This window comes from Zingiber officinale, unplaced genomic scaffold (assembly GCF_018446385.1).
Source record: "Zingiber officinale cultivar Zhangliang unplaced genomic scaffold, Zo_v1.1 ctg63, whole genome shotgun sequence".
NCBI classification, from domain to species: domain Eukaryota; kingdom Viridiplantae; phylum Streptophyta; class Magnoliopsida; order Zingiberales; family Zingiberaceae; genus Zingiber; species Zingiber officinale.
This window is the reverse complement of record NW_024589960.1, coordinates 163,165-171,093: the sequence shown is the minus strand read 5'-3', so window position 1 is coordinate 171,093 and position 7,929 is coordinate 163,165.

Below are 7,929 nucleotides of genomic sequence, written 5' to 3'. Positions count from 1 at the left end.
TTTTTTCCTACTTACTATAATTTTTCCTAAATTCAGTATCATTTAAATAAGATCTAGTATATTTTTTATCAAATTGAGCATCATTTTAAAAAAAAATCTAGTATATTTTACATCCAATTGAGGTGGAAAAAAACTCATGCTCATTTTTTTAGAAAATATATTAAAATCTAGTTTGATGTACCAAATTTAAGAATAAATATACTTATTTTTTACTTTTTATACCTAAAAATATCAGGGGTAGTTAGGTAAATTAGTATCCACTATATTTGACTGGGGAGTGAAAATAAAAATTTTTATCAATGGGGACTGCATGCAAAATTTTGTTTCTGATTAGGGACTGCATGCAAATTTTCCCAAATAAGAATACAATGTCAAAATCTAAAAGAACATTTTTCTTATGAAGTTGCATTAATGGTAGCGATAGTTTTTTAACATACCTCTTGAAGATAGATTAGTGCGCAATAATCATCTTCTCGATGACACTCAAAATTTGTGTCTACTTTGGTATCATGGGATTTTATATCATCAAGTTGTTCAGTGAGTCTTCCTAACATCTGCATCAGTTATCTTCCTTTATAAACATTCTCATGCCTTATTTCCTTCATGTCATTTTCGAGTTTCTGCATCTACATTTTGAACTGCTCGACATCAGTTTGAGTCTAGAAGTACCCTAAAACTCCATCCCAAACGATTTCTTTTCATGTTTCGCATTTAGGACTAGTTTGCTCGAGCCATGCTGGTCCTCATGGAGATTGTTAGCTTTGGTCTTCCATTGGGTTTCTAAATGAAACTCCAGTAAATTTGTTTGTTTCAAAATACTGTTATTAAAAGTTCACTCAAAGATAATACTTTAAAAGTATTGTCGTTTTTTTGTAAAGATAATATTTTTGTAACACTTTAAAAATATTGTTATTTTTGATAAAGACAATACTTTTATAATATTTTGAAAGCGTTATTTTTTTTAAATAAAAAAAATCATATTTAATTTCCTATTTACAAAATCATTCTTTTTATATTTACAAAATCATTCTTTTTATTTGACCTTGCTATAGAAACAAAATTATGATCAACCTAAACTACTATTATTTTCTATTTACATAATTCCTAAAATGATGGTACTACTGTCAACATGATTAAAAAAAATCGAAGATAATTGATATGTCTATATTCAAATTTGACATAATAATAGTTAATCAGCTAAGCTAAATTCATACAAAAATGATAGAATTCAGTTACAAAGTAGATATTCGTATATAATCATACGATGCAAGAGAAAACAAAGTAAAAAATCAAAGACTAGACTAGTCTATAAGAATAAATCAACAGATGATGGAAATAGATTTTTTGGGTTACGACGAGATCCATTAGATGTATCTGATTTTCGGGGTTGGAACATTACAATTTACTTGAAAGAAGTGCAGTGTAGCATAGCTTCTAATATTCCTTGTAGGATATTTTGCATCCAGGGTCTAGTAGATGGCAGACGAGTACTTGGTGTTGATGGGAATCTGCAAGAATATCAAAAGAATTGTAGTTTTTTATAAAAAAATTGATATACTCAATGAATAAATGAGTTATAACTACAACTGAGAACAAGGGTCATTAACAAAAAGTTAAATAGATAAAGTTAATCATATTCATAAGAAAATATAATTCAAAGAAAATTTACAATCACATAATGATAAAAGAGCCTTAGATACTGACAATTAAATAATTAAATAACTATGGTGATTTGAAATCTCAGATTTAAAAAGTTGGTTTAAAAAACTCAAATCTCACATAATGATAAAGTTGGGTTTTTTTAAAAAAAAATGTCATCCCATATCATGCCAATGCATACATAAAGTTAAGCTAATATTTTTTTTTAAAAAAAAAGAAGGATGTCACCCATGAGTGCTCTCTTCAAAGTCCATATTGCATCAAGAAAATCAAACTTCAATTTAAACAAGGATGGTAATCTGTCAACATAGCTTACGACGTCATGCAACAACTTCATATCACAAGCATGCCATGGAACCTCCTTGACAAGATTCCTAAGATACTTTAGCATTCTCAGGCTAAAAGACAGTTTCAAAGTAAATTTCACATTATTCTTCTGTTGATCTCAGGAAGTTGGTGGGTAAAACAACCTTTCACACAGTGTGAGGAGGCAAAGTAGCCTCTCACACACTTCAAGTAAACACAATGAAGTGTTTTAATTTGCTATAGAGATAATGTTGTCTGGAGTTCGCAAGTCAACTATTGAAGTGAACAGAGTGGCAACACAATCTGGTTGAACAGATTATGAAAATAAAGATCACCTCCTATGAAAATAAAGGTAAACTATTGAAGTGAACAGAGTGGCAACACAATCTGGTTTCACATTATTCCCTTCCTTATTCTTCGTTCCAAATCCATAACTCCCATGTATTCTCTCATATTCCTCATTTTTCACTCCGACATGTCCATTTAGATCACCTCCTATTAAAATCATTTCATTTGATGGAATATTTTATAATATTTTATCTAAGTCCTCCTAAAATCTTAATTTGGTAGCTTCATCTAATCCTACTTGTAGTGCATATATGCTAATTATGTTCATAGTTTATTTTGCCACTATTATTTTAAGGGATATAATTCTATCTCCTTTTCTAACTACTTCTACAACTTTATCTTTTAACAAACTATCTACAATAATACCCACTCCATTTCTTGCTTTACTCTTTCCAGTATACCATAACTTAAAACCCGAGTTCTCTATCATCTTTGCCTTCTCACCTGTCCATTTTGTCTCTTGTACACACAAAATACTAATTTTTCTCCTAATCATCATATCTACTACCTCCATTGATTTACCAGTGAGAATTCCTATGTTCCATGTTCCAAATCTTAGATTATTAGTTTTCTTATCATATTTGTTCTTATCTAACTTATGGTGTGAGAACTCTTGCCTATTTAACACTACACCCAAGTTCTCATAGAGATGTAGCGGTCCTTGCTGAGACGTTACAGTCGGTGTAACGACCCGCCTTCTAACTACTAGGCTATAAGGCGAATCGCTACAGTTTACTGTGCTACTGTAGCTAAATTACTAATGCGGAAACTGGGCTGAATAAAATTTTTCTTTTACTAAACTATTGTGGTTGCCTCTGTTAACTCTGTGAGAGTGAGATTTCATGTCCCACTACCTTCTAGATGTTTATAGCTAGGCTGAGGAGGCGAAATTGGAGCTTTGGATCGGTCCGTGGAACGATCCCTCGACCCCCACGCGAACACTGGCTGGATCGGTCTGGGGACTGATCCAGTAGAGGCTGGATCGGTCGGTAGACCGATCCAGGAACCTGCAGAATCCTGGGTTCGCTACTGTCCCGTGATGGATCGGTCGGCAGACCGATCCAGGTATGTCTGGATCGGTCGGCTGACCGATCCAGGTATGTCTGGATCGGTCAGCTGACCGATCCTGTATCTCACTGGATCGGTCGGCTGACCAATCCAGTGGCACAGCTCAGACCCTGATCGGTCTGGAGACCGATCAGAGTCTGATTTCACCCGGAAGTTCTGATTTCAGCACTTTGGCGTGCCAAAACCTCACACAGCAGTTCTAAATCAATTGAAGCTACTTCTAACATGCATCAACAAGCATTCCCAGAAATGACTACTAACAATCTAACTCGTTCTTTCATAGTTTAGTATGTTCCAAAACTAAAGGTGCATAAAGATGAAAGTACTAAACCATAAACTGTAAAGTGCTAAGGTAAACATGCTAAAAAGTCTAATGTTCATCCTGCTAAGTCCCCTAAGGACCTTTGATTCCAGTTCTACACACACACCATCTTCGCATTGTCCTCCAGCCTCCACTGCTAGTCCATTTTCCTTTTACCTGTATCTGCAGTATAAGGAAAATAGTATCTGTAAGCTAAGAGCTTAGTAAGAAACCATCTACCTCACTAAATCATGCATACGATGCAAATATGCTTTTAAATCATGCTTTTGAAAAACATACTGAAGATGCAAGCATGGCATGGCATGGTATCATACAAGCATGGTATATCTAATACTGAGCATATAAAGTGAACTTAAAACTAGCATAGAAACTGAACTGAAACAACATGCTGAGCTAAGCTATCTAAACTGAAGCTGCAATCAAACTCAACTAGCATAACTGTTTTTGAGTTTTGAAAACTAATACATAATAAGTGAAAATAATAAACATGCTGTTGGGCCCGGCAACCGTACTTGCTGTGCGCGCATCCCTACTAGACCCGGGTTTGCAAGTCCCGAATTTGGTAGGGATAACTAGGTTATCTAAACCTAGGGACCGACTATGGGAGCCCAGCCCAATGGATATCTAATCCAGTACGGTGCCAACTGAAAGTAAAATACTGAAGTAGCTAATACTGTTTTGCTGAAACTAGGTTATCTGGACCTAGAGGCGACTATGGGAGCCCACCCATTGGATATCTAATCCATATCGGCTATAATAACTGAGTATACTGAATAGATACTTCTAATGTATCTAACTGAGCTGTTGAAGATGCCTAGGGTGCATTTTTACTAAACTAGCTATTTTACCGAACACCTAGCGTGCCCTAACTCGCCTCTCTATTAGGGAGACCACCTCTAGGCACCCGACAACGTCTAACCTCCTATCTGAAGAGGGAAGACATGCCCGGCCCATCTAAAGGTGTTCAACTAAGACCCTAATCTGAAAAGAGAGTTAAATACACCCTAGATATCGATAAAACAATCTGCATACATCCTACTAAAGCATAAAACTCAAACGGAGCTATTATACTGCAGGTGAGGGGTTTCTTACCTCAATCGTAAGGTTTTCTTACGATTCTATCCGCTAGGTTTTCCGATCCTCTCGACGATCCGTTCACGTCTTCGCGTTCCTCTCGCGGAGATGAACCTTTTTCGTGTTGGAGTCGTCGCCGGAAAGTGATCCGAGAGCCTTGGGGCTTGGGCGCCGAGAGAGGGAGAGGAGAAGGGGTGTTCGGCGGTGAGGGTTTGGAGAGGGAAAAGTGGCGTGAGGTGAGGAGGTGCCGAACCAAAACTTCAAAATAAACCAAACCCCAACTTAAGTTTTCTATTTATACTTAGTGATAAGTTCCGCCCAAATCCCACTTAACTAGGATTGTTCCCCTTTCCTTTCAGCACAGCCCTGCTGGGTCCACTGGTTACTAGCCTTGTCCACTAAACCATAGGTCTCGGGTTCAATCCCCGCCTAGGCCGTTTTACGCTTATATTTATTTTTTTGCCACTTCCGCTACTCGGAAAATTCCGGAAAAATATCTAAAAATTCCAGAAAAATCATAGAATAATTCTAATGCAAGTTTGAGAATTTTCGGGCGTTACAATCCCCCATACCTTATAAAAAGTTCGTCCTCGAACTTAGAACAATTCTGGGTACTTCTGTCTCATGCTGACTTCTGTCTCCCAAGTCGCCTCTGCTGCTGTGTGATTTTGCCAGCTGACTTTGACTAATGGTACTTCCTTGTTCCGTAATTTCTTTACTGCTCGGTCTATTATCTGAATAGGCCGACTGTCATAGCTGAGATCGTCACGGACCTGTACCAACTGGGGCTCAATCACCTGGGTGGCGTCTGGAATATGCTTCTTCAGCATGGAGACATGAAATACGTTGTGGACAGCTGACATCTCCTGAGGTAGCTCTAGCTCATATGCTACCTTGCCCACTCTCTTCGTGATAAGGTATGGTCCCACATATCTGGGAGCTAGCTTGCCCTTCTTCTAAAATGAATTCGGGAATTTTTCGGGCTTTACAATCCCCCATACCTTATAAAAAGTTCGTCCCCGAACTTAAAACAATTCTGGGTACTTCTGTCTCATGCTGGCCTCTGTCTCCCAAGTCGCCTCTGCTGCTGTGTGATTTTGCCAACTGACTTTGACTAATGGTACTTCCTTGTTCCGTAATTTCTTTCTTGCTCCTATTATCCGAATAGGTTGTCATCTTGAGATCATCACGGACTGTACCAGTGGGGCTCGATCACAGGTGGCGTCGGAATATGCTTCTTGACATGGAGACATGAAATCGTTATGGACGGTGACATCTCTGAGGTAGCTCTAGCTCGTATGCTACCTTGCCCACTCTCTTCGTGATAAGGTATGGTCCCACATATCGGGAGCTAGCTTGCCCTTCTTCCCCAAATGACTCCTTCATGGGAGCTACTCGAGGCTGTATCCCCGAGAACTCTAGGGTGCAGGCGTGTCGGCATAGCTCTTCGGCTGTCTTTGTCTCTATCCTCTGGCGAATCTGTTGTATGGCTGTTGTGGTAGCTGCTACTAGATCTGTCTCAAGCTCTGGTTCCTGTTCACCACTCTCATACCAGTAGATTGGTGATCTGCACCTCCGCCCATGGAGTGCCTCATAAGGTGCCATGCAGATAGTGGCACGATAGCTATTGTTGTATGCAAATTCTGCTAAGCTCGGATATTTGCACCAACCTCCTTGAAATCTAGGGCCAAGTTCGGAGCATATCTTGAGTATCGATTTACTCGCTCAAATCGACCATCATGTCGAGGATGGAATCTTGTCTTGAATTTTAACCGTGCCCAATCTTGTTGTACACTCCCGAAGTGTGATGTGAATCTCTGTCTCATGCGAAATGATGGTTCGTGGGACTCCATGTAGTCTAACGATCTCACGGAGATCTGAGCTAGCTTCTCCATGGAATAGGATACCTTGATAGCTAAGAAGTGGGTGATTTAGTCAACCTGTCGACTATTACCCGATGACGTCAAAACCATTCGTGGTTGGGTAGTCCCACTATGAAATCCATGGAGATATCCTCCCACTTCCATTCGGGAATCTGTATAGGTGCAGAACTCCTGATGTTACGCCTTGACCCTCGGACGGTGAGGCGGATGCTAACATATCTGGCGATGTCTCGCTTCATCCGGGCCACCAAACGTTTCTTGGTCTTGATACATTTTGGTGGAGCATGGATGCATCGCATAGAGTCTGTGAGCCTCATCTAAAATCTGTCTCCGTAGCTCCTCGATCGGAAACACAGAGTCTGTCACCCGCTGTCGGACACTCTGAATTCTCCACTTTCGATTCTGCTAGCCCTTGCTTGATTTTACGTATTTCGGGTCCCGATCTGAGTGAATATCACCAAGCAAGGTAGACTCTAAGGTCGTAGTAGAGAGCTGTCCCGATGAGCTCGAGGCCAAAATCCACGATCTCCTTCAGGGGCGGCGACATGGGTGTAAGAGATAATAAGGTAGCTGGATTTCTGCTAAGTGCATCTGCTACCTTATTGGCTTTCCTGGATGGTAGAGGATGTCTATATCGTAGTCCTTGACCGGTTCAAGCCATCTGTTGTCGCGTATTTAGATCCTACGAGTGAAGAAGTACTTGAGACTCGATGATCTGTATACACTCTGACCGAGCTCCATATAAGTAATGTCTCCAAATTTTGAGAGAGAACACGACTGCTGCAAGCTCAAGGTCATGAGTAGGGTAATTCTTCTCATAATCCTTGAGTTGTGCGGAGGCATAGGCAATCACCTTGCCGTTTTGCATCAATCTTGCTCCTAGTCCCAACTTAGAGCATCACTATAGATGTCAAAGCTGCTGGTGTCATCGGGTAGAGCCAAAATAGGAGCTGGTCAATCTCCTTTTAGCTCATTGTTCTCGATCCTCATCCGGAATTTCTGTTCTTTACGGTAAGAGCCGGTGGGAGGCTACCTGGAGAAATCCTCTACAAACTTCTGTAATATCCTGCTAATCCCGGAAATGATTTCCTTGGCGTTCTTGGTCCTTCCAGTTACTTACTGCTTCTATCTTGCTGGGATCCACCATAATACCATCCTTTGAGATGATGTGACCCAGGAAGGACACCTGATCTAGCCAAAATTCACATTTCGTGAACTTGGCGTAAAGCTGGTTTTGCTGAAGTGTCTGCAATACTAGTTTCAGGTGCT